Source organism: Coenobita brevimanus, chromosome 17 (assembly GCF_032717465.1).
Source record: "Coenobita brevimanus isolate Jiangsu-jjx chromosome 17, ASM3271746v2, whole genome shotgun sequence".
Classification (NCBI taxonomy): domain Eukaryota; kingdom Metazoa; phylum Arthropoda; class Malacostraca; order Decapoda; family Coenobitidae; genus Coenobita; species Coenobita brevimanus.
Genome location: NC_136970.1, coordinates 29,979,255 through 30,006,754, shown reverse-complemented (window position 1 = coordinate 30,006,754; position 27,500 = coordinate 29,979,255).

Sequence of the window (27,500 nt, the reverse complement as noted above, 5' to 3'; positions counted from 1 at the left end):
CCAACACCATACTGGCCTATTGAACCCATTTCCCTATCTCCACCATATCTGATTATTACCCACACACCTAATCCTGCCACATAATGTTCGGGAGAGGAAAGTTTTATACAACAACTTTACCACCAAACAACAACAGCAAATTTCATAAGGACTACTACCTCTACAGTTAACTCAGCAAACCACGACCAATCAAGTGCACTTAAGAAGCAACGATATATTCAAACAAGCAAATACGAAATAGTTGATATACAGTCTATAGTTCGTTTTCTGGAGGATTCTAATGTTCAAGTCCTACAGATATAAGGCATATAAAACCAGGAATAGTTTCATTTATATCCACTTTATGATAGTGACTGGATGGAGAGTTTATTGTACTTCGTGGAGTTGTCATTGTACTGTGTAGGCAAGTGTATGAGAATGGTACATTTACAGGAATGCTTAAACATAAAGAGTTTTTAATTTTATATCAAAATCTCATACCAGCGGTATCTTTCCATTGATGCGGTTGAATTTTAGCACACAGTGGCTCAATTGGTAGAGAGGTGGCCTGCAGTCCTACCGGACCCAGGTTCAAAGCCCCGTGGGACAGGGAACAGTTAAAGGATTTAAATTTCATGAAATCAGACTTTACTGATCTACCAGAAGACCCGCCATGTCGTAAAAATACCCCCGCTAATACCAATACACTAGTCCTGTATGAGACAGCCCTAGCATGTATTCAATATGGACGGTGGGTGTTAGCGCCGAATTGGTGGCATGTAGAGAGGTGCAGGTATGTAGGAGGACTACTGGGCCTTGAGAGCAGGCTGTGAAGCCTATGCCCAGAATTGGACACATAAAAAAAAAATAAAATAAAATAAAATGAATAGGTGTCTCAACCGTTGGTTTAGTGAAAGAGAAACGATGGGTGGTCGGTGAAGCAACGGCGTTCTCCTGCTATTTTCCAAAGGGAAAACATATGTGTTGTTGCTTGCATTCACATGCATTCTGGTCGAACTCACTCTCTCTCTCTCTCTCTCTCTCTCTCTCTTTCCTCCACCACCTGTTGCTGAGGAGGAACACATTATGGCGGTGGCACCAATATATTTGGATGCCTCTTTTGCCAGGTTATAAAATGGTCGCTCATCTCACTTCCCATTCCCAGAAAGGAGGTGGCGGACTGCAGATGCAAGGCAGCTTCCTCAGGCAATCCACAGGGTTTACGTTTCGGATGAGCCTGAAGCACAACAACACCAGTATCAACAACAACCAGATGACTTTACTCTGCTTAAGCGAACCCAGTCGTAATGAAAAAAAAAAATGAAGAAGGGAATGTCCTAAGCCCTCCTGAACGATAAGCCTCGTCGATGCTGAATGAAGCTACTCAGAATTAACACAAACAGCAACGCTGGGTGTCCCGGGAGGAGATGGCAAAACTTTGGAAAACGACAAATGAGGCAGTTCGAAGCAGAAAAATGCATTATCAACATGTGTCCAAATTTTAACCGTTAGGTGGCTATAGTTTCAGATGTCTGTATGGGCAAAAACAGTATTTCTCATAACTCACCCATAACGTAATCAGCATTCTGGTCTCAATCGGTAGAGAGTTGGCCTGCAGTCCTAATGGACCCAGGTTCGAATCCCGGCTGGGGCAGGGAACAGTTTAAGGATTTGAATTTCATTAAATCAGGCTTTACTGATCTACCAGAAGACCCGCCGACATGTCGTAAAAATACCCCCGCTAATACCAATACACCAGTCCTGTATGAGACAGCCCTAGCATGTATTCAATATGGACGGTGGGTGTTAGCGCCGAAGTGGTGACATGTAGAGGTGTATGGTATGTAGGAGGACTGCTGGGCCTTGATAGCAGGCTGTGAAGCCTATGCCCAGAGTCGGACACATAAAAAAAAAAAAAAAAAAAAAATTATAGCTCTGCGGAGGTTCAGATTTGGATGCATGTTGATATAACATTTTCTGCTATGCGTTGCCTTATCCATAATTTTCCAGAGTAATGCGCTTTCCTCCCAGGACGCTATGTGCATTGCTTAAATAAACTTAGACTGATCAGGATGCACTTCAGGCCACACTCAAGAATTCCCGAGAGCCTAAATTATGTTATGGTTACTTGTTTGCATTGTTACCATCATTAACACAGTTAATAACACTTCAGTCCCAAACTACAGTGGATATTAAAGTGAAAAATAACACAGAACAAAAATATTTTTGATTATAGCTAACAGCAGTCAAAATTAGTTGACCGTAGAAACTGCTTAAGCTGCCTTATCAACATAGCTTCTGAAGTTACATAAAATGAACTGAATAGAGCACGCAATACATCTATGGATGTGTGATGTTATGAAATAGCCAGCATGGAAGTATTATGTACTGAAATTACCTGAATGGATGTAAAATGTACTGAAGTGCTTTGCATAGGCACACACTCAGAGTTATCCGAATGGATGAATACTGAACTTTTTTTTTTTTTATGCGAGGAAGAAGGAACCAGAGGCCATGAGCCCGCAATAAGAGTTACCTCCAAGAGAAAAACAAAATACAAGAGAGAGCCAAATTCAAGATCCATTCATTTCGAGATGCCTGGACACACTGCGTTTGAAAGACTGGAGATCATAGGCAGCAGGAAATACAGACAGAGGAAGACAGTTCCAGAGTTGACCTGTTGCATAAATGAAGGGCTGGGAGTAACGGTTAACTCTTGCATTAGAGAGTTGGACAGAAAAAGGATGAGAGTTTGCTGCCAGATCGGTGCTACGCACCCGTCGTAGAGGTGGAGGAATGCATGCAGACAGTTCAGAGGAGCAGTGACCATTAAAGTAGCGATACAAAAGAGATAAAGATGCAACAGTGCGGCGAAGCGACAGAGGTTGAAGGGAGTCAGTAAGAGGAGGAGAGTTAATGAGACGAAAAGCCTTTGACTCTACCCTATTGAGAAGGGCTGTATGTGGGGAGCCTCCCCACACATGAGAGTTGTACTCCACACAGGGGCGGATAAAACCCCTGTAGAGAGTCAACAATTATGCAGGGGTAAAGAAAGAACGGAGTTGGCTTAGCACACCCAATCTCATGGAAGCAGATTTTACAAGAAATATAATATGATCTTTCCAAGATAAGTCCCGAGTAAATGAAACCCCAAGCATGTTCAAGGATGATGCAGGATTAAGCTGAATATTATTAAACATTCTTGGGTATACCTGTGGAAGATTTTGACGGGTTGATAGGTGTAAGAACTGAGTCTTTGATGCATTAAAAACAACCATATTATTTTTACCCCAGTCAGAGATACGAGCCAAGTCAGACATTAGGTGTGGCATACCCTCATCCCTTGTTTGTTGAAGTAACTGCTGAGATGGGCGTTGCAGGAACCGAATGGAAAGGTGAAGGGTGGAGTCATCAGCGTATGAGTGGATAGAGTTAGATGTACAGCTTAGAAGGTCATTGATGAATAGAAGGAAGAGAGTTGGTGATAGAACAGAGCCCTGAGGAACACCACTGTTGATAGATCTAGGAGAAGAACGATGGCCGTCTACAACAGCGGCTATAGAACGACCAGAAAGGAAGCTAGCGATGAAGGCACAGATAGAGGGATAGAAACCGTAAGAGGGCAGTTTGGAAATTAAAGATTTATGCCAGACTCGATCGAAAGCCTTTGAGATGTCAAGTGCAATGGCAAAGCTTTCGCCAAAGTCCCCAAAGGAGGATGACCAGGAGTCTGAAAGGTAGGTGAGAAGATTACTAGTGGAGTGTCCCTGACGGAACCCGTACAGACGATCAGAAAGAAGGTTGTGATAGGAAAGATGCCTTAAAATTTTTCTATTGAGAATTGACTCGAAAACTTCTGAAATACAGGACGTTAAAGCAATTGGACGATAGTTGGAGGGTTGGAAGTGGTCACCCTTCTTTGGGACTGGCTGAATGAGAGCAAACTTCCAGCAAGAAGGAAAGGTACAAGTTGTCAGACAAAGGTGAAAGAGTTTGCCTAGGCAGGGTGTAAGCACAGAAGCACCGTTCTTGAGAAGAACAGGAGGGACTCCATCAGGCCCATCTGCCTTGTCAGTATTGAGGCCAGTGATGGCAGAAAATACATCAGCTGAAGAAATTTTAATGTCACCCATGAGGAAGTCAGAGGGGGGAAGTGATGGAGGAATAGCACCGGAATCGTCTAAGGTAGAATTGGAGGAGAAAGTCTGTGCGATGAGATCTGCTTTATTAGTAGAAGAAATAGCTACAGAACCATCAGAGTAGAAAAGAGGAGGGAAGGATGATGAGGTAAAGTTGTTAGAAAGGTTTTTGGCAAGGTGCCAGAAGGAGCGGGAAGAATTCGAGTTGGAGAGTTGAGAGCATTTAGTATGGATGAAATTATTTTTAGCAGAGCGAAGAACAGACTTAGTACGATTCCGTGCAGAAACGTAAAGATGATGTGATTCAGGGGTGGGTTGGCTCCGGTACCTTTTGTAGGCCCTCTCCTTGTTATGGACAGCATTAGAACAAGCGTGATTAAACCAAGGCTTTCTTGGATTAGTCAAAGGATATGAGAAAGGAATGTATGCTTCCATGCCCGAGAGAATAATCTCCGCAATGCGCAAGGCACACTCAGATGGCTCCCGGCCATGGAAGCAATAATCATTCCACGGAAAATTAAAGAAGTACTGCCTGAGGGCCTCCCAATCCGCGGCTCCAAAATGCCAAGGCGACGTTTCCCTGGAGGCTCCACAGGCCGTACCAGAGTGATAGGACAGGTTAAGGTGATAAGGTTGTGACCGGAGGAGCCCAACGGAGAGAAAAGATTAACAGTGTAAGGAGAAGGATTAGTTGTAAGGAAGAGGTCAAGTATGTTGGAGCTCTCTCCAAGGCGGTCTGGGGTACGGGTAGGGTGCTGAAATTACTTGCATGAATGCAAAACGAAAAGGTGGCCTGAATAACTATTAACTGACCTGAGTCGATCTAGAGTGACGTGAATGGACCTAAGTGGAGTTGACAAGCAGGTGTGACTGGAATCCTTCTTACCACTTCTGCCGTCTCCTCATTCTTACTGAATCAACTCACCTGTAAATGAGAGATATCATTTTAGTATTTGACAGATATGGTAAACATACACGATAATAAATATATACTTTCTACCTTTTGCTTTCACAAAATTTTATTAAGCTTAGAGCAGACCTTCTCTCTTAATGTATTTAATGAAGGCTGTATCAAACTTCTCCTGCCCAATAAATGAAAAATCCAAAGCTGTTAGGCTTTTCAGTCCCATATTGCTTTGTCCCTAGAAGATCTTCAAAATTTGGAAAGAATTCTCGTTCAGAAAGGGTTTTCTTCAAAATTAGGAAAGATCTCTCGTACAGAAAGGGTTATTGAAGGTTGTATCAAATCTCTTCAGTGTAATCCCTGGATGATTATTTTTCCAGTGGGCAAACCATCCTCAGGGACGTCATTTCAGTTTTTTTGCTGGTGGAGGGGAGAGGCAAAGTTAGCATCTCAGGCCTCCCCACCTATTGTCATGTTACGGGGCCGTTCCACGTGGCGGGAGGGATGTGGGTGCAGTGGACACGACGCTATTTCCTATACTGCAATGTACTGTATTCTTACAAATTTCATAAAATAATTCGAAAGAAGCATGTTTCACACAATTTATCTATGATCATGACCACGAGTTGGCTACCATAACAGCAAGCATGCCCTCATTTTAATTATTTATTTGTTATGCTTCTGTAAGTTTTTTTTTTTTTCATTTTTACTCCTTAGTAAAGAGTGGCAGGTTGAATTTTGATATATGGTATTTAAGAAATTATTGTCTCAATTTTTATAATGCCAGTACTGTACAGTGAGTAACAGTATGAACAGTAAATTAGAACACTGAAAAAGTCATATATAGGTCAGTGACTAATTAATTTTACCGTTATGAAAAAAAGTCGGTACTTCTAAAGGTGAGATGACAATGTTAGTTATTTGTAGATATAATCATATTGTAAAACTGATATTTTTACAAGAGTTGCAATCCAGACAGACCACAAAATATTCGTCACCTCCGGGCGTAATAAATTAATCAGATCAGATCAGTCCATACTACTACACACCCAGTAAAACAGTAAAATATAAATATCAGATAAAGTGGCAGTTGCGTACCGCAGTACTTAGTTCAGGCATGGCCACCCTTTTAACCAGCCGCGTCCCAGGACATATTTCATCACTGACCCCTCCCAATCCCGGCAGATTTTCGATTTGCTTTTTTGGGAGGAGGTTCAAACCTCTGCTTATTGTGAGAAACAATGGAAAATCATAGAGAAAGTGCTTACCTGGGCCTAGAAGTGGTCTAAACGGGTGACCCTCGAGACACCTGGTATGGTACCATGTTCTCTGGAGCCGCACTGCGGCTGTCACTTTTTCTACGGTAGGGATAAGTATTGGAAATAACTCAGAACACGTAAATATTTATTAATTTGATACAAAGAAAACACGTAGTACAAGAATATTTTGTTTTTTACACAAAAATATAGGCGATATAAGCGTTGTTCCATATAGCAATCACCTGAAAATCGCCTGATTCTTGCACATATGACTCACTGTGACTTGTTTCAACGTACATTCTATATTTCCACTTACATTATACTTTTCCACTAACATTATACCAGTTTCCACCTCATATAACTGTTATCTTATATTTACAGGCTTACTGTTATAGTGAGCGTCAGATTATCGCATATATATAGGCCTTACTGTTATAGTAAGCATCATATTATTGCATATTTACAGCACTTAGTATTATAGTGAGCGTCATATTACCGCATATTTACAGCACTTAGTATTATTGTGAGTTTCATATCGCAAGCACACACAGTATCAGTAATGCACTAAGGCGTGGTGTTCTTTGAAACAAGGCTCAATGCACAATCCTACATTGCATTCCACACTCTCGTATCTCGTGTCCTTTCTTTGAGTGGTTGCTCTCACTCTCGATTGGCTGCATACGTGACAGCAGTGCTGAGGTCTAGGATGGTTCGGTTGACGTGGGATAGTGGTGGGGAAGTGGCATCCTGAGAGGTGCAGGGGAGTCGGAGCAGCAGTGGTGTGGCGGGTGCGGCGGTGGGGTCTATCCTCTGCATACCTCGCAATGATTTCCTGAGATAGGTCCCTCACAAACCCCTTGAAGGTCTCAGAGGTTCACGTAGTAATGGTGTGGAGGTAGTGGCAGTTCAGGGCCATGATATCAAGCAAGTGGAAGAAGAGCTTTTTGTATCACTTCGTCATGGTCATGGCACATTCCACACTGGAAATTATGGATTCCGCCTGGTCTACTTGCCTCATGTTGACATTGTAGGCCAGCAACGACTCCGGTTTCCAAAGGTGGAGCCTCCTCTCAGTGCAGTAATCCATGGAGTCGGCGTGGTGCATCAGGGGGTGATGTACCGTCGATAGGAGGAAAACTTCCCTGTTCTGTTTCCATATGGTGGCAAAGATGTTGTTCGCCTTAAAGAAATCCACGTAATTCTTGTCAAGTTTCCTCCCAACATTGACCATATGGCAATGGTTTTTCTTGAATGTGCCACAGACACTGGTGTCGTGAAGGTGGATGTATCAAGCGAGAAGGGGGCTAATGTACCAGCTATCCAGGTACAGGACATGGCCACGATGAAGGTAATGCTCTGACATTGTCTTTACCATGGCCCCAGAGAGTCCAATACTTCGATCTTCTGCTATGTCTGTTCGTGTGCCCGTGTACAAGAATATGTCTTGCACATAACCAGTTTTACCGTTACACATAACGAAGACCTTGAACCAAAAACGGTGGCTCTTGCTGGGTGTGTACTGCCTCTCCACAACACGAGACCCTGATCTATGACGAAGTCTCCGTAAGGATAGAAGGATGAGTGAAACTTTTCCCACAGGAGATCAAATACCATCCTTATTCTCCTCATTCTATCGATGTTACTTGCGTTAGCTGGGTCGTCGGGATCGTAAAAGTGGTGGCTCAGAATTTGCTGAAATCTATTCCGGCCCATTACCTTCCTAAATAAAGATGTGCTGGTCATAGGGTCCGTAGACCACTATCCCGGATTTTGTCTTTTCCATACAATACCCATCAAGAGAACCAGGGCAAAAAAAGATGAACATTTCACTTATTCTAACCAGGTAGTCATACTGCTGGGCGTGCTTACATGTCGTACCTCCATGCTCAGTTTCACAGTGCGGGCTGCTTGTGAATGTGTTGGTCTGCTCCACAATTCGCTCCACAAACTCCTTTCCAAAGTATAGGTGGAAGAAATTCACCCTGGTGGAGCCTGCGTGGAGTCCTGGAACAGTACAAACAGACCACCATTCCTCTGTGAAGTGGTGAACGATATGCATGAAGTCACTCCCATCCTCCCAGTCCCACGACACATCAACATCCCATTCTTCCACTTCGTCAGGGTGGGAAGGAGAGTTTTTTTTTTTTTTTTATGTGTCCAACTCTGGGTATAGGCTTCACAGCCTGCTATCAAGGCCCAGCAGTCCTACATACCATACGCCTCTACATGTCACCACTTCGGCGCTAACACCCACCGTCCATATTGAATACATGCTAGGGCTGTCTCATACAGGACTGGTGTATTGGTATTAGTGGGGGTATTTTTACGACATGTCGGTGGGTGTTCTGATAGATCAGTAAAGCTTGATTTAATGAAATTCAAATCTTTAAACTGTTTCTTGCCCCAGCGGGGATTTGAACCTAGGTCCAGTAAGATGGCAGGCCACCTCTCTGGTGGTTGTGGAGGTGGAGAGTGGCGCCTTTCCCCACTCGTGCTCCTCTTCCCTCTCCCTTTTCCCTTCCCCTTTCCCTTCCCTTTGCTTCCTTTCCCCGCATCATGAGGGTGTGAGAAGGAAGCACAGGAATATTGCTGGGTGAAGGAGGTACTAGGGCACGGCTGCTCACCTGCCCGCTGCCCAGGCACACCACGTGCTTACTTGGGTGCTGCCTCCCTGCCACCACCACTTTCACTTCACTGCTCACTCCCACCACACCACTCACACCTTCCTCAGACAAAACAGAAGCACGATACCTTATTTTTCTTTTCGCCATACCTTCAGTTCCCAGGAGCGAAATCCTTTTCCTCCCTCACCACTCAGTAACACCACGTTCCACGGCTCTGTCCTCGTCCTCACCCTCTTCAGAGCCTTCGTCTAGGGGTTGGAGAGGGGTGTGCAAGTGGTGGAGGTGCAGGCTAGCCTTCCCTCGCCTTACAGTACGTCACATACCACCCCTTCCTTGGCGATGGTACCTCCTCATCACTGCTGCTCATTTCATCGTCAGACAGCACGTAGTCCTTGTCCACCACATCGTCATCGATTGGGGAATCACTGTGGCCAGTGAAGGCGCCAAGGGTGGCTTGAATTTCAGCGTCAGAGACCTCAGTGTGCCATGTCTGTGCTGGGTCACTGCTAACAGGTTAGTGACCAAGACAAAGGCGCATGCGGGTCACATGGGGTCGAGGATTATCTCCACCTGGCGGCAGGTAGAGGAAGGAGTCCTGCATCTATGTACCAAAAATCGTGCACGAAATATGAAAATTTTGGAAATGATGGACCTTGCAATTGCAAAACGTGTGGATACGTTATTGGAATTCACCGAGACAAAATGTTGCAAAGTATCTATACCTTATCTGGACGCCTCGGGTTAAGCTGGCCGGCCACAGTATAGTTGTGGTACTGATCTCCGGGCCACTTTCCACTTAAATGACTCTAAAGTTATTTTTATCACGAAAAAGATGTTTATCAATATAAATTAACTGTCTTATATTTTAGATATTATCATACTAATATAGTAAATATGTTTGCAAATAAAAGAATGTGATGTTCAATAACATGTGCCGTATTAATGAACATATAAATTTGCTCAGTGATGTACTGTGAACGAGTCACCTTGATTCTTAAAATAGAAGTAAGTAACGTGTAGGAGCATAACGTTAAGCTTCATCTTAACGTTATGGATTACCATTACATTTCATAAATAATACACACACACACACACACACACACACACACACACACACACACACATATACACACACACATTTTATATATACTCTCTCTCTCTCTCTCTCTCTCTCTCTCTCTCTCTCTCTATATATATATATATATATATATATATATATATATATATATATATATATATATATATATATATATTCCTTATTAGCCTGTGCTTTCCAGGCAACCATTCAGTCGCCAGTATATATATATATATATATATATATATATATATATATATATATATATATATATATATATATATATATATCATCAGCCATTACAAGTCCACTGCTGAACAAAGGGCTCCCCCAACCTTCTCCACGAATTCCTTGACTGAACCAATCTTTGCCACGTTTTCCCTGCAAATTTCTCTATCTCATCTCTCCACCTCCTGTCTGGCCTTTTTCTGCTACGCTTACCATCTCTTGGTGTCCAGTCAGTCAACCTCTTGCTCCATCGATTATCCCTTATTCTTTCTACATGGCCTGCCCACCTCCATTTCTGTTCTTTTATAACTTTTATAATATCTTTGACTTTAGTCTGCTGTCTCACCCAAGTTGATCTTTTCCTGTCTGTTAAAGATATTCCCAACATTGACTTTTCCATTGCTCTCTGAGAACGAATTAATTTATTTTCCATCGATTTTGTCAGTTTCCAAGTCTCACAACCATACGTCATAGCTGGAATTATACATTCATTATATACTTTTCGTTTCGTACAAACTGGCAAGCTATTTTTCATAATGTCTCTATGTTTACCGAAAGCTTTCCATCCAATTGTAATGCGTCTTTTTATTTCGCTATCATTATCTTTCGTTAATTTTAGTGTTTGTCCCAGGTAATTGTACTCCTCAGCTTCTTCAAGAATTTCTCCACTTATTCTTATGACGCTCTTTGGTGTTTGAGGATTAAACATTACTTTAGTTTTACTCCGGTTCATCTTTAGCCTTATTCTGAGACTTTCTCTGTTCAGGCCATTTAACATTTCTTGCAATGTCTGCTCTTTCTGAGATTAGGACAATGTCATCTGCAAATCTTAAATGGTTTAGCTTTTCTCCATCTATGTTTACTCCTTTGTTTTCCCAGTCTAGCTTCCTGAAAATACTTTCTAGGCATGCTGTAAATAACTTTGGTGAAATTATATCTCCCTGACGCACGCCCTTCTCAATCTTAATTTTCTCTGAGTCCTTATGTAATTTAACTGTAGCAGTTCCTTCTTTATATATGTTTTCGAGCAGTTTTACAATGTTCTCATTCACTCCTTGTTCTCGCAATGAATTTATAATTGCTATGTGCTCCACTGAGTCGAAAACATTTTCGTAATCAGCAAAACGTAAGCACAGTGGTTTATTATATTCTGTAGTTTTCTCAATTAACTGATTCATTGTGTGCAGATGATCAGTAGTCGAGTACCCGCTTCCGAATCCTGCCTGTTCACGAGGTTGGTTTTCCTCCAGATTTGTAGCTCTTCTGTTTGTAAGGACTTTAATGAAAAGTTTGTAAATGACTGATAGCAAGCTAATGGGTCTATAGTTACTAAGGTCTTTTGAGTCGCCTTTTTTATAAAGTAGAATAACAATTGCATTACACCATGTTTTGGGAATTTTCTTCTGTTTTATACATTGGGTAAATAAGTGAGCAAGCCTATTTTGTACTTCTGCTCCTGCATCCAACAGTAAATCTGCTACTATTCCATCTTCTCCCGGAGCCTTCCCTCTTTTCATATTTTTAAGAGAAATATTTACTTCCTCTGGTGTTATCTCAAGTATTTCACTTGTGTCAACAGAAAAGTTAGCTATTGGTACTACTCTCTTTGATGCATACAGTTCTTTGTAAAATTCTTCAACTCTCTTCAGCATCATATCTCTGCATTTAATGGCTTCACCGTTTTTGTCTTTTAGTGATGTAATTTGTTGCTTTCCAAGTGCCATTTTATTTCGGACCTGTTTCAGACTTTTTCCTTTTTTGATGGTTTCTTTGATTTGATCCATGTTTCTCTTTCTTTTTTCTTCTCTTTGTCTTTTGTTGATAAGCTTGTTTAATTCCGCTTGTTGTATTTCATCTTTCTTTGTTTTTACTTTCATTACCTTTCTTTTTTTCATAAGCTCAAGTGTCTTCTCTGAATACTTCCCGGCTTTGGTTGTATTAGGTTTTCCTACTACCTCCGCTGATTCCTTTAGAACTTTTGTTAGTTTGTTATTCAGCTTATCAATGTCACATTCAGCATTACTGAGAGCCTGAAATCTGTTCCTTATTTCCGACTGAAAAGCTGCTTTGTTTTTGCTGACTTTTATGTGCATATCTTTTTGTCTGTAATCATCTTCTTTCTTTCACTTTTGAAATTGAATCTTGCTGTGCAACCCACCATTCTATGGTCACTTCCAACATTTACTTTGTTGACAACTGTGACATTTGTGATTGTGTTATTCTTATTTGCTATAATGAAGTCAATTTCATTCTTTGTTTCTCCATTTAGGCTTCTCCAGGTCCACTTTCTCCTTGTTCTTTTGTGAAAGAATGTGTTCATTATTCTCATGTTAAACATTTCTGCAAAGTTTACCAACATTTCTCCTCTTTCGTTCCTTTTTCCCACTCCAAATTTTCTCATACATGATTCTCCATTTTTGATTTTCCAACTTTTGCATTGAAGTCTCCCATTACTATAGTATAGGTGGTCTTTTCTTCTTCCATAATCTGGGAGATGTCATCATAGAATGTTTCGATTTCTTCACCTGAGCTCTGAGAAGTTGGTGCATATACTTGTATCACTCTCAGGGTATATTTTTTGCACAGTGTAATTACAACCACTGATATATATATATATATATATATATATATATATATATATATATATATATATATATATATATATATATATATTATATATATATATATATATATATATATATATATATATATATATATATATATATATATATATATATATATATATATATATATATATATATATATATATATATATATATATTTAAGAACATGTTTACTTTTTCGGCAGTAAATTTAATGACTTTCATATTCAGTGTACTAACGACAGTTCAAAGTATAAATTTGAATACATTTCAACATTCACAAGATGAGGCTATCTCACATGTAATTTCTGACTTGGTTCATATTTCTGACTGGGATGAAAGTAACCTTGTTATTCTTAATGTACCAAAAACTCAGTTCTTAACCTTCTGCAAGAGAGCCCTATAATAATCAACCATACAAGTATATAACTCAGTATTTAATCTCCTTTTACTTTCTTCGGGGGTTCTTTCACCGCAAGGCTAACATGGAAATATTACCCCTCGTGCAAACTATGTTTCCATGATATAAGGTGTCTTAAGCATTTTCCGTGTCTTCTTTGCCCCTGCATTAACTTTGTGCCAGGACCACATTCGAGCCAGTATGGTGTACAACTTTCACATGTGGGGGATTCCCCCAACACAGCTCTTTTTTAAACGAGGTTTGGTGAAAGACTTTTCATCTCATCAATCACCCTCCTATTATTGACTCCCTTTATCCTAGTTTTCTTCATCTATATATTTTTTTTCTCGATACTGTAACGGTCACTGTTCGTCTAGACTGGCCGTTTGCATCCCTCCATTATGGCAGGCATGTAGCACCTGTCTGGCAGCGCACTTTCACTCCTTTTCTGTCCCGCTCTCTAAAACAAATGTCAGCCGAATCTCAGCCATTTATGCATGCGATATGGCATCTCAGGAACTTTCATCCTCAATCTGTATTTCCCTCTGCCTGTGAACCCCAGTCTTAACCCCTTAACTGCGGGGCGTCACTTTCGTGACGCTTGGGAGCAAGGGATCATACCGCAGGGCGTCGCTTTTGTGATTCTGTGTTATTTTGAATTCACCCGGGCTTCCAAGTGGGGGCTTGTATCATCTATCAGTACTGCCAATGTCCAACACTTTAGCACTCCTAATCTCATCTGTACTCCCATCCATGACAATTTAGCCATTTCTCCCCGTTCTTGACTCCCCTCCCTACCCCCCCTCCATTACCTTATCCTCTCACCTGCCTGGCCGTGCTACGCTAAGTAAATCTTCCCTGGAATTTTTCACTGATTTCATCCATTGAAATAAGCCCTATGTCCTATTCTTATACCAAATAATATATACAAGAAAGAAATAAGGTAAGTGAGAGTGCCATACACCTGGAATTGGCTAATTATCACATGACGACACCTCACGTGCACTCGTTCGCTAATTTTTGCTGTTTTTTTCCCCTTGAAATATGCCGTATAATCTATTTTCGTAATAAATATACATGTAAGGAGGGAAGGGAGAAGCCTAAGTGATATTTACATTCACCTGGAACTACCTAATTTATAATGTATTGTCTAGATTTCCTGCCAATCATTTCAGTGCTAGACAAAGCTGTTTCAAGATCTAACATTGGTAGCTCTGAATATATATCTCCTAAGTAGGCCTCTAATCTATTTTCGTAATAAATATACATGTAAGGAGGGAAGGGAGAAGCCTAAGTGATATTTACATTCACCTGGAACTACCAAATTTGTAATGTATTGTCTAGATTTCCTGCCAATCATTTCAGTGCTAGACTTAGCTGTTTCAAGAGCTAATATTGGTAACTCTGAATAACCCCTAAGCAGGCCTCCACCCCGGCCCTACGTTATCAGTTTACTCTCATCTTCCGAAGCGAGGGTACGTATGTTTCTTCTTGCTGACTTCAAGGCCTTTTTTCACCCCCATGCAAAGGGCCCTGTGACCTTTACCCCCTACTAAACCTCGTGTGGAAAGAGGTAAAGGGCTGACAATTGATAAAAGAGTGACTACGATCTTTCTATTGAGTAAAACAGTGCAAGTGGAATTGTAAATAATGTGTAAATAATGTGTAAACAGCAAGTGAGAGTAATGAATGTAAATATACGTGAACAATGGAAAATAGTTTTATAAGTTATTTCAAGTGACAGTGCATAACACAGTGTAAATAAAATAGAAATGTAAATAACGTAAATAAAATAGAGAACGTAAATAGAAATGTAAATGAGTAGTATTATAAGAATACGAGTATATACCCTAGGAGTAATGAAAGCGAAAGTTTCACTCTAGCATGTCTGAATGCTATGAGTTATGAGAGTGGAGATGAAAGTGACATTCACTCTCAATGCCAGTATACAGGACGAGAAAGTGAATGCTACGTATTTTACTGAAAGAAATTGAATCCCTACAGTGACAATAAACTAATACTACTGAAGGAAACTTATGGATAAAGACTGTATATATATATAAGTGTTATATAGTAATAGAAATATAAAGTGTGAGGGGTTTTATGAATAATAAATGACAGAGTACCAAGAGCGAACTAGTGCCAGTGCGACGATCAGACGTGCTCGTAATTTCCATTGCTTTCACAGTGTTTTTTTTTTTTTGAGTATGGATCCCAAACTACTTGAAAATTGTAGAATAGCGTTTATAGTGTTTGTATCTGGCTGTGGTAATCATATTACGGGTTGTCGGGAAGTGTAAAGTGGAGACTTCATTACCCTACTTCGGAGGTCTCCACAAGTCCTACGGTTACGACGAAGGCTCAACAATCATTCCAGGAGAAAGCTGAAGGTATGTGCCATAAGCATATGTAATTTTATTATTCTAGGACTAATAACTGATTTTTGGCAAATATTTTTTGAGAGTCTGTCGGAGCTCAAATAACCCCGCGGGACACGCAAGTCATTGGTAAACAAGCCCGCGGTGTAGGGGTTAAATGCTGTGTCCAGGTATTTCGTAATTTACGTAACTTGAAAATGACTGTCGTTTAGATTTTTTCGTTGGAGAGATAAAGTTTGTAGACTTCAGTTCTATGGTCCTTCTTCTCTGAAAAAAAATCCATTGTTCACATTATATCTGAGCTACAGGTGAAAAATCATGTAGTTATCACATACTTTGGCAGGCCGTTCAAAGGGAGCACCCTTGCCGCAGTTTGACCATGTCTGCCTTACCTCTTCAGCAAGAGGCCTTTCCCCTCAACAGAATGATCATCTGGTATTACTCATAATAAATGGCCAGTTTGCACGATACTAATGACGATTTTGAAATACGGTAGTTTTTAATCTCTTCAGCAAGAAATGCATTGTCGTTTCCTGAATAAAATAAAGTGAAACTACCCTGAATCAAATAAGTTGCTATGGTACTGTAGGGTTACATTACAGTAAGAAGTTTTAAGTTACTGTTGACACTTGCTGATGCCTTCACATGAATGATACCTGGTTCTCATTATTTCACTTTACTTAGAGATATATTTACATGCAAATTCCATGAAGATCCAAAGTTTCAATGGATTAAAATAGCATATAGACAGCACTAACATGAAACTGTGAATAAACGTTGAATGAAAATCTATGTCTTTGTATTTGACGAAGCAAGTGAACCTTAGATTGTTACACTGCATAAAACGTATCCTGTTTCATTTGTGATGTGCCTAATATCTTGGAACTTTGCTAAGCAATAAGGACTGCATTACAAAGTCAGCACTTTGCACTGAAAATATGCATGCATAGCAAAGTTTTTCTTTCTTTCTTCTTCTTCTTTTTCTTTTCCCTTTTTTTGATAATCGCCTGAAACATAAGATCAAAGCATGTCTTTCCAGTGAAATGTTTTGTATATCTTCATTTGCATCCTCAATGAAGCGCTAATTTCTAGTGATACTCTTGATAATGAAAGTAGAAAGTATGTTGATTTACTGAAAAGAAACCAAGAAAGTCCACTAATTTTCCCTGACGAAATACTTCTGCCCATAATATCGTTGATTAAGGTAGCTTCCTAACATCTCTTCCCTGCTAGTTTATTTTTAGATACAGATTGTGGATATCCTGCTGTATGCTATTAATTTTTCTGCAGAGTATGGCAATATTATAGTAACTTGAAGAGAAGGACAGAAAGGCGTATTAAATAAACTTAACTTGAATCACATAGGGAGAGGTGTTAGGTAGCCTCCATAGATGACGAGAGTATGAGTCTTAGTACTGAATTCAGCCTGTTTGCATGATAGCGTATGTACATTGTTTGAGGAATAATTCCCCTTAAATCTTGTTTGAACCCCACTACAACAATGACCCATAACACTGGCACCGTTATAACATGAGCCACACAGTTTGGCCAGATGAAACCAGCCTGCCAGGCTCATTTTAACCCACCGACTCCCGTTGACGTATATATACGTCCACACGTTTTGTCACTGTGACTCCTGTTGACGTATATAAATGCGCAGCAATTGCAGGGTCTCTAATTTGCACAATTTTCATATTTTGCTCATGATTTTTGGTACGTATACACGGGACACCTTCCTCTACAAGATGCCAGGCAGGGTCAAAGCCTTACCCCACATGACCTCCCCCCCCGCACGTCATTGTCTCGGCAATTCACCTGTTACCAGTGACCTGGCCAGTAAAGACATGTCGTGCCGCAGTACGAAATTCAAGGCCAGAGTGATTCCCCAATCAATGACAATGTGGAGGACAAAGTTTATGTAGCACTAGAGGAAGAAACAGTCAGAAATGATGATCAGGTAATTTCACCAAAAAAGATCAGGTATGTTGATGTGTTTGGTGAGTGAAACAATGCTTATATTGCCTATATTACTGTGTGAAAACCAATATACTCTCATACAACATACAAATTTGTACCAAATAAATAAATAAATACCGTTTATGAGTGGTGTGGAATAGTTATCCTCCCATAGAACTCGTTTTCTTTGGAGCCAGCATGATAGAAAACACAGAAGGTAAGAGGTACTTCTACCTGTATACAGTATTCTAAACCTCAGGTGAGTTATTTCTTTATGAATTTTCGATGTTTCTTACCAAAAGTGGAGGTTTGAGCCAAAAAATTTTTTTTCCAAACTTGGTCAGGATTGGTGGGGGAGGGGTCAGTGGTGGAAAATCGGTCGGGACGGGGTGGGTTAAGTGAATGTTGCTGCACTTCCTGCATTATCCTTTTCCATGTGATGAGATTTAGTGGCACTGTTCACCATGCATCATTAACCCCTAATCACTGGGTAACATCTATACACTTCACAATCGGGGTGCTACGTGGCTGCCAGGTAGCGGCTATACACACACAAATGTTTCCCTGCCACCATTTGAACCAGCCACCATTTCATCTCCATCCCATAAGGTAGGGAGAGAGTCCCTCCATAGGACACAGGCGGGAGTCGGTCCGTCCCATGCTTTTAGGTTCCTATTTGTCCCGTGCTTTAGGTTCCTATTTGTCTGATTCCTGTCCGCACCACCTGTAGCCAATTGCATCATCCACCCATGTCAAGCCTCTTTCCAAGGATTCTAGAAAAGGGGTTAGTGCTAGTGCCATAAGTAATGCCATGGATACAATAGTGTCTAATTTATCTAGTAGTCAAGAAGTAATCACGTTGAGAGCAAAGCCATAGTCAGTGCTGTGGGCAGATGCACAAACACGTCCTGCTCTTGTGCCGAAATTTAGTTCTCTTCCTCACGTCGTTACTCATCAGCATAACGACCTACAGACCTGGAGATTCATTCACAAGATGGCAAGTTGATGAGTAATATGGTCTTTATTTCCCAATGTGTTATACTTTCAATTTATTTCCCAAAGTGCTATATTTTCTGAGCCATTAAGAATTAAAAATAAGCAATTTCCGGGAAATTGCCAGTAGTGAGGTGATGACTGCATTAAAAATAGCCCGGCACTTGGGGGTTAAAGTAACTAATAAGAATGGCAATCTTTTTTTTTTATTCTTTTTTAGACACATCATTAGTTCCAACAACCATTACTGAAAACTACAATGTTTATTTTGCTTCACAGCATTGGTGTGTCAGTAACTGAATGAAAGTTATTTAGTTACTGAGGACTTGTCACTGTATTTGTTTCTCCTACCTAGATTTTAATTTAAAAACATATCTTTCTCTGTCACTAGATCAAGTATTACAAGAAACTCTCCAAAATGTAATTCACCATCACCTTCACAATGACCATTAAAAAAGAAAAAGAAAAATACCTTCCTGTTAATGCTGTGAAATCTAACATTTTTTTCCTAGTTCCCTGTCATCCTCTATTTTCTTTTTGTCATGCTGAAAATGTGTAAGACGCAACAAGACTTAGAATATAATGAACATCTGACCATGCAGTCATACTTTTGATGTCATTCATTAGCCTTATGCTCTGTCAGGTAACATGAAAACTCTTTAAAAATTACTGCTTCGGTATACATAAGAGCTCAGTTCTCAATATATTCTCCTTTCGTAACAGCAGTTCCTGCAAAAATGCCGGTAGGAAAAACAGTATTATGCATCGTCAGAAAAGGAATATTCTAGCCAAGAAATAGACTTGGAATAGATATATCTAACTCTGTTGCTTGGCTAATTGGATTTGGGCCATAATTGGTTTATCATAGGGTGTTTTATAAATGTATTCTATTTTACTTCACTCGATGTCCCAAGAGATGAAGAAGACTGAGAATCTCATAAAATTAGTACGGTCAGCAGGAGCACTGGACATTGATGAGGTAGTTGGTGCATTGTCAGGAATGACTAACTCTGTTCCTAGATTTTTAGTTAAAGAGTGGCACACACAAGAAATCCCATACCAGTTGTAGTCGTGCATGCATCGTGCTATAAATTGTACTTTACAAATGGTTCAGAACTAAAATGATAAGTATTCGCTATCATGACAAATACACATTGCAAATAACACAGTGGCCTTACTTTCTTAGTGTAATGTTTAGAGTTCCATGGACCAGTAATGATCTGTGATTTCTTCAGCTTGTATAACGATATTGCAATGGATTCTTTTATAATGAAAATCAAAACTTATGATCCAGTAAGGGCACCTGATCATAGAATTTCCAAAGTCCTTATGGGGGAGAAAACTTGTCTATGGGACTAGTGTAGATAAATTTTGTAAGTCCACCCTGTACGAATTTGCAAGACATCGGCTCCTGAAATCAATGATCATCCATAACAGACAAACAGGCAAAAGGAGAGACAGAAATAGTTCTGACGTAATCTGCAGATATATATACATCGTAGTTTTGCATGTGGAACACACATATGGATGAATTGGTGAATCTTTTCATCCCTGAACCCCAACATCGGATAAAAAGAACGACTGCTCCAAACATTATTTTGTCTTATACCCAAGTCTACCGAGATTTGGGTTTATAATGTTGCAACTAATGTGAAAGAATGTTTTCCTTTTTCTAAATCTTATTTCCTCTAATGGAATTGTGTGTTTCTGGAAACCTGACAGATACTGGTTTAATCATCGATTCATAGATGTCTATTCGGGGATATATACCGTAATGATACATTACTGAAACAGTTTGCATGAACACACACACACACACACACACACACACACACACACACACACACCGCTCGCTGGCGCAGTGGTAGCGTTCTCGCTTGCCATCTGGTAGGCGGGAGTTCGCGCCTCGCTCAGGTTGCGAAAAGTTTCACTGACGAAGTGGGTGGTTACTGTCCCCCTTGAGCAAGGGGACGGGTGTGTGCATGTGTGAAGGTCACAGCCTTGCCCTTAGATCGGGCTATATGAGCTCTCAGCTCCCTTCCGGGAGGGTAAAAGCTGACGATCACGACCATCAAGTGATCCTGACCGACCCGGTGAATTACACACACACACACACACACACACAAGCATCTCAAAATATTTAAAAATCTGAAAATGATAGCATCAACAGTTTATGACCAGGAAATTTAATAGAAAATAAACCTTACAAACACAAAGGGCTAACTGGAGATGAAACCCCGTAACTGCATCCGAGTACCAGATTTTGAGTTAAAATATTTGTAAGAATGCGTTTGGGAAGAAAGGGGTGCATAGCAATTTATGGAAGAATATTTACATTTTTATAATACAACAGACAAAGTAAACGGGAATATGGAGAATATCTGCGTTGAAATTGGCAGCAGCAGGGAGAAAATAATTACACGTAAGGATTATTTACAGACATCAAAATTGGGCAGGGAGCAATAAACACTCGTGGAAAGAAATTAAGGAAACTTTAGAATGTATAGCAGCAATTTTGTAGAGGATTTAAATTTTCTATCGATAATCAGAGAAAGTTAGACAGGCAAAGAAAACCCGAAGGAATGTTTAGAAAAAGTCCAACACAGACTTTTCTATCAGCACCAACAGAGGTAATAATAAAATCGATTTGGTTATCTTTAACAATGAAAATGTTATCAACATTGTCGAGGTTGAGTAATTTAGCCATAACTGTCATAAGGAAAATAGAAATTTAGATGGAATGCCAGCCACAGAAAAATACCCTAGGTAATTTCAAGCGAGTCAAGCATTAATTTACAAATAAAATCCATGGTAAGGACGAAAATATTTGGGAACGTGAGGTCAGGGGGGAGGATGATGTCGAGAATTTAAACAGTTCAGAACAACGAGTTTATTTCAGATAAAGTGACAAACGACTGTTTTGACAGTTAGAAATACAAAGATTAAGTAGATGGTATACCCTACAGACCAAGACAGATTATTTGCGACATTTTCTCCAAGTTCTTTTCTGTCGAACACCACCTCTCTTTCTCGTAACCTCACCTTCATTTCCTCACTGATGCTCAGCTGTCTGAAGCGACTGATAGAAAACTCTTTTTTTGTATCCTCCCACTTTCTCTTTACCCATTTCAGTGCCAAAAGTGGTTGTTGTGAATATGTACAGAACAACGCATCTTGCTAGTGTGTTCCTGAACTCGAATCCTCTGACTTCTTTGCACTTCATTTTCAGTTAATATGCCATTCTCTCATTCAATATATTTGTCTTGTTTATATATCTGCCAATTCTACTATGAAACTATCTTCACTCTCTTGCTTATAACATGGACCACATTCTTCCCATTTCCCTGAAATATCCATTCTTAATTATTTCAGTGTTTACCAAGAGCTTTGGCTCTCATCTCCATTCATTGATCTCTCTGGTGAACAAGCATTCCTCTTTTCTATCCTTATTAATCTACAGGAGAATGTACAGCACGTTACCCGTATCGCTTACCACCTTGAAGAGAATTCTAACTTTTATTTTACAACTTGTGTTTCTACTTGTTAATTTTTTCTCATTCTGTTTCTCCGACCACAATCTTATGAGCTTGACCTGTCTTACCACTCTAGTGACCCTATGGACCCTTCCAAGCAACAGTGTCTGTGGCACTTTGAAGCTGCAAATTGGGAGACCCTCAAACATTTTTTTTTTTCCAGGAAATAATTAATGTTTCCATGGCTGATAACCACCTGGATGTGCTTCATCCATTATGAGGACATGTAGGCATACATTTGCTTTTCTTTCCCTGTGATTAATGCAAAGATGCCTGATTTCAAATACTCGTTTTAAAGCTGTTCACAACTAGGAGGAAGCCTACATACTCGTAAGACACTGTCAGCACTGCACCCCTAAATCTCATCTTCCTTTTTTTATTTTTTTATTATTCTGCCCGGAATTGTGCAAAAAATTTTCTTCACTATATTAGGAATAATTTCATTAGTATATTAAGAATAATTCATTAGCTCTGAAGTCTAATACGGATTCTTCTGGCTCCTTCTGCCTCCTTGCCAGTACTCTTTCTAAAAACTTTACCTCATTCTCTTTCCCTCCTCTTTTCTACTCTAATGGCTGCTTCTTGTACAGAAGAAGTAGAACTCTTTAACCAGATTGTGTGCTCCAGATCCACTTACGATGATTCCAGTGCTGTTCCTCCATCTTCTCGCCCCTATGATTTCCTTATGACTAACAATGAATTTCCTCAGTTGATCTACTTTCTACGCTCACTGGCCTCAGTAATAATAATAATAATGCATATGAGCCTGATGGAGTCACTCCTGTTGTTCTCAAGAGCTGTGTTTCTTTGCAGACACGCTGACAAGGTAAACACTATCGCATTTTTCTGTTGACTTGTACCTTTCCTTCTTGCAGGAAGTTCGCTGTCATCCAACCAGTTCCGAAGATGGTTGACCATTCTTAGCCCTCTAATTATCGTCCATTTGTTTTAACAGTTATTCCTAGAAAAATTTTAAAACATCTTTCCTGTCATAACCTTCATTCCCATCGCCAGTATGGGTTCTATTTGGGACATTCCATTGGTGATCTTCTCACCTTCTTTTCAGGCTCTTTGTCATTCTGCTTCAGAGACTTAAGAAAAGCTTTGCCAATGTACATGATGGTCAGATTATTTCAACTGATTCTGCCATATGGGGCAGGGAACAGTTTAAGGATTTGAATATAGTAAATGCAGACTTTAATGATCAACCAGATGACCCGCTGACATGTAGTAAAAATACCCCCGCTAATACCAATATACCAGTCCTGTATAAGACAGCCCTAGCATGTATTCAATATGAAGGGTGGGTGTTAGCGCCGAAGTGTTGACACGTGGAAGTGTATGGTATGTAGGAGGACTACTGGGCCTTGGAAACAGGCTGTGAAGACTTTGGGCAGAGCCGGACACATTTTATATATATATATATATATATATATATATATATATATATATATATATATATATATATATATATATATATATATCGTCTCGTCAGCAGTTTGAGTGTCCACTGCAGGACCGGCCTATCCCGACCGAACTGGGGACGATACAGCCATTGTCTCTCTACCAAGTGGCTTAGGCTGTCTGGTAAAGATTGTATGTAAGGTGAGAAGTGCTTGTAAGGGGAACTGTTGTGTTGTAGTGGCTTTGGATGTGTGTGTGTAGTCTGTGAACCAAGTGTAATCGGCCCACGCAAGCTGACTGGGTGCAAGCATTCTTTATAGTACGAGTATGCGACACTGGTTCAACCACAGCACCCCTGATGTCCGCCAAGCAGTACGTGGTCAGTAGAAGGCTCCCAAAGTTTATTACCTTGGCGGGACGCGAACCCACGTTCTTCAGTGTACGAAAATGCACACTTTACCACTGTACCACAGAGGCTCCATATATATATATATATATATATATATATATATATATATATATATATATATATATATATATATCTATATTACCACTGAGGCTCCATATATATATATATATATCTATATATATATATATATATATATATAGATAGATAGATAGATAGATAGATAGATATGAAATGAATAAACGTGCTGGGATGAACATCTTTTTTTACTGAACTGGAATGTTTCGATTTTAGGCATCATTAGCAAATAAATAAATAAACAAAATATAGATGCCATTCATTAGAACTATAAAAGAACTGAGACATATTCATTCCTAAATCGGGTGAAAAATAGAATATAATATGTAAGAAAAATACCTAAAAAAAATGGGGAAAGATGTTCCTTAACACTCAGTGCATTCACTCAGCAGTCAGCAAATATATTTTGTATTGTTAAATGCATATTCTGAAATGCTTTGAAAACAATTTATAAACTCAAAATTATGGTCTAAAAAACAAAAAAGCTGAGTTGCGAGGTAGTCACAAACACACAATGTTGGACTATGGAGGTGGGTAACCGCTACTCGACTTGAGGTATGCCGTGACGCGAAGTGTGGAGAATGGAGAAATCATTGACACTCATTGAGTGGCCTGAGGTTTCAGAGCATTCATGGATCGTTTTGTGTTTGTGTGTGTGTGTGTGTGTGTGTGTGTGTGTGTGTGTGTGTGTGTGTGTGTGTGTGTGTGTGTGTGTGATTAAAATTTAGGGATCAGTAGCATCATTCGTAAATTTGCTGATGACAAAACACAAGGACGTATAGTACCGGTAAATCAACATGCAACTGTGAATGCCTTGAAATGGACCTTAACATACTATGCAAATGGTGAAAGGATATGGAAATGAAATTTAATCTGAAGAAAAAAAAATTAAATACTCAATTTAGGGGGAAAAAATCATCGTAAAAATAGATGCAGACTAAATAATACAGAAATTCATCAATCAAGATATGAGAAGGATCTTTGTCTTGGCTAGCAAAGAGACCATAAACCGAACCAACAGCTAATTAGTGCAATATATTAAGGAAGCAAAGTTCTGGGACTTCTCTCAAGAACAGTATGTTACTGTACAAAACATCCTAACTAATATTATTACTTATTCTTTGATTGATGGCGCCCCATTTCGATTAAGCTGGGAAGTTTTAGTGTTTGTGGTATGGGACGGATATAAATTCTTTAGAAAATGTGCAGAGAGTAAATGGCAAAATAGAATATATGATATATGCACCCTCTCAAAGTAATAACACTTATAAAGACTGAATTTGCACTGACTACGAAGGCGTAGGTTAAGGGATGATTTAAATGAGGCACGGATGTAGGTGAACAGAATTAATGAGGAAGATATTTATTTGGTCCCAAGAATGATCCTACAGGACAGAATTCACACAAATGATTTCTAGGTTTAAAAAAAAAAAAATGTTCTACCAAAAAGGTAAATCGGAGACAGGCTGAGAATAGAGCAATGGTTTTGTGGAATAAATCACCAACCAGTGTAGTAGCTAATCCTTCTATTGACAGCTTCAGCAGAAGGCTTGATAGGTAAACATAAGAGTTAAGTATGAAATATATATCGTCAGTCAAGTCGTAAAAAAATTTCCGCCCTTTATTTCCACGGTACCCAGTGCCTTCTAACTTCCACCTACCCAGTTCGGCTCTAGGGGTCGGAAGGTGAAGGAGGGCCCTCTTGTATATCATGACTTGTTTTATTCTAATAGTATAGTAATTCCTTCCCAGGATCTCCACAAAATGGGTCAGCCGCCCTACTGCAGTTATCATCTGTACTTATGTTCTTAATAAAATAACCAAGTTCACCACCCGCGACAGAAGAAATGACGTTTTCAGGTTTCTGTAACTCATTCTCAGCAGCATTTCGTCTGATGTTAAAGGAAATAAAATACTGGAGAACGCTAGATCATGAAAGAGTTCTGCAGTTATTTTCCACTCTCATTCCTTCTTCCTCTCTTTGTTTTCATCTAAGATCTTTCTGGATTCTCCCCTCCATTCCTTTTTCCTTTTGTTCCATGATTATTATTTATCTTCCCTTCCTTTGCGCTCAGTTCATTTTTTTAAAATTATCTTTGGACATTTTTCTTCAGTATCACACTCCATCTGTTTATTCTTTTTCCCATTCTTGCTTATTGTTTCGCCTTTTTTCAACCTTTTATTCTTTTCTGCTCGTTATTTCTCATCACCTTCCTCTTTAATCATTTTGCTTCCATTTCCATCATTAAATGCTTTTGTCCTCTTTCACGTCTCCCTTTTATTCCTTCTTTCTTTTCTTTCTCAATTCCCTCTCCTATAGGTCCTTCTCCTTAATACCGTTTATGTCAACTTTATTTTTCTTTTGGTTTTTATGCCATAGTATATTCATCCTTCCCCTTCTTCGTCTAACTACTGACGCTTCCTCCTTTCCTTTTCTGCCCTCATCCTTATTCATCAGCCCCTCACTTCCCTTTAACTGACTCGCGTGTCCTTCCTCCTCCTCCTCCTTCACCATCTCTTATGCAGACATCGTTTGTACTAATAGTCCACTTCATTTCTGTTTCGAATTTGTCTGCTTAATTTCATCTTCTCCTTCGTTCCTTCTCTCCTTTTGCAGTCCCTCTATTCTCCTTCCCTTGCTTTCATGTCATCCTCCTCCACTTCTTCATTTATCAGTCCACCATATTCCAGGCACCTTTCTTTTCCTCATGTCCTTAATCATTCTTTCATTTATGCTCTTCCTTCCGTCCATCCTTTGTCCATCTCACCTTGATCCTTCTTATTTCCCTTCATCTATCATTAGTTCATACTCTGCATACAGTTCATTATCGTCTCTTTACTCCCACATTTCCATCTTTTTCTATCCACACGCCACATTTTTTATTTGGTTCCCCTCTTTAATTAAACACCCATTCCTTTCTTCTTTCTGTTCTGTTTTCATATTCCTCCCTTTCTCTATTAAGCATTTCACATCTCCCACTTTCTCTCATACATATCACAATTTATTATCATTTTCTTCCATCCATCAATGCCCATTTCTTCGTCCCATCTTTCGCCTTGCTTTAATTTTTCCATCCCTCTTTTATCACCCCATCTCTTCCCCTTATCTATCTTGCACCTGTTTACTTTCCCCTTCATCCATCATTCGCCCACATTTCACATTTATTTATTTTTTTTTGCCTTATATTTATTTTTACTCACATGTTTATTCCTTTTCCCTTTCCTCTCCATTCCCGTCTTTATCACCAATTCAGTTCTGATCTCTTTTATCTCAGTCGCCTAATTTTCATCCAACATTCGATCAAATTTATATCATTCCTTTTTCCTTTATTCATAACTTTCATTGTTTCCTTCTTTCAACCTTCAGTGCATATGTTTATAATTTCTTCCCTCTTTCTTCGTTGACCTTCTTTCCATATGCAACTTCTCATTTCAGTCGTGTACGTTATTTCCTGTCTCTCTCTAGATATTCATTTCCTTTCCTTAACCCTACTTTATTAATATTTTTCCTCCTACTTGCACTTCTTTGATCCAGCTTTCT